Raw genomic sequence first — 1332 nt, forward strand, 5'->3', positions numbered from 1 at the left:
TGCTATGAAGAAAGCTCTGTGCAGGTCCCTGCGGGGGCCTAAGGGCTACAACAAACCGGATCCATATCTCGGGCCGATATTTTGACTCCCAAGATGGTATGGTACCCGGGCCTCGTCATCCGGAGAAACAAGGTTTTGCCTGTAAGTCCTCTCCTATTGGAAGACTGGGCTCTGGGAAAACCAGACTTGGTGTACTATTTACATAGTGGCACGAAGGTTTCTGGCAGAGTCTTTTACAAGGTCCAGGTAGGAGGTTATTCTGAGAAAGAACCCCAAAAAAAACCTGAAGGTTGGCACAACTATATTGATGGGTGAAGGCTGGAATCTGTCTGTTTTCAGCAATTCCTGCGGCGATGACAGGTAAGGGAAGTTAATCCTATATATATATATTATGGATTTCTTCATTTGAGTAGTAGTATGTCTTACCTGGTTTCCACCACTAGAGGGAGTAAGAGCAGCCTGATGCATACTTACATGCCTTTCAGTACACACGCTCAGTGAGGCCTGGTTCTCCAGAGGTCTCACGTCTCCACTGCAATCCCTGCCACAATATAGGTAATACAGGGGTCCCACGTAGTCTGGGGATCCCACGCAGCTCCGATGGAGATTCCCTTTTCCCCCCCTGGATTCCGGCGGTCCTCATGCACGCACGCCGAGTGCGCTCCCGGGCTAATGGAGGTGGGGGAGTGTGGTTGTGAGCCGTGCACATTGTGTGCACAGCACTGTACTGCGCAGGCGCCAGGCGGCAGTTTTAAAAAGCCCAGAGCATCAGGGGGCTGTAAGTGGAGACACAGGAGCTGTGGGCAGTAAGCATCCCAAGGGATTGGATCCAGGCAAACCTAAGACACCTATTCAGCATCAGGTTGTGCAGTTTAAGCATATATATTTATTGTGAGACTTTAAGCTCAACAGTGATTGCACTTTGTACTAGTACCTCTGCTTTGTAGCTTAGGACTATGTCTCCTCGTAAGAGGGTCTCAGGGGGAGGTAACAAGGGCACTGGTAAATCACCGCCTAGGTCCAGGGGTTCTAAAAATGCCTGTAAGTTACCATCCCCCCCTGCAAGACTGGAGCCAGCCTCACAGGATGAGTCAGTGCCCCTGTCAGGTTTTGCAGCCTCTCCTAATGTCTCAGCCCCAGTATACATCACTGAGGACTCCCTTAGGGCTACATTGGAGGGTTTTGAAGGGAGAATCATGAATTTTAATTCTGCTTCCCTGAAAGATAGCAGGAAAAGGGGTAGATCCCCTCCCTCTGCTGAGATTCCTCTTTCAGATGATTCTTCTGACACTAAGGAGAGATCCCTATCTTGGGACAGGGATCTTGAGCAGT

Source organism: Lithobates pipiens, unplaced genomic scaffold (genome assembly GCF_037356315.1).
Source record: "Lithobates pipiens isolate NorthernLeopardFrog02 unplaced genomic scaffold, aLitPip1_a1.2 Scaffold_1, whole genome shotgun sequence".
Lineage (NCBI taxonomy): Eukaryota > Metazoa > Chordata > Amphibia > Anura > Ranidae > Lithobates > Lithobates pipiens.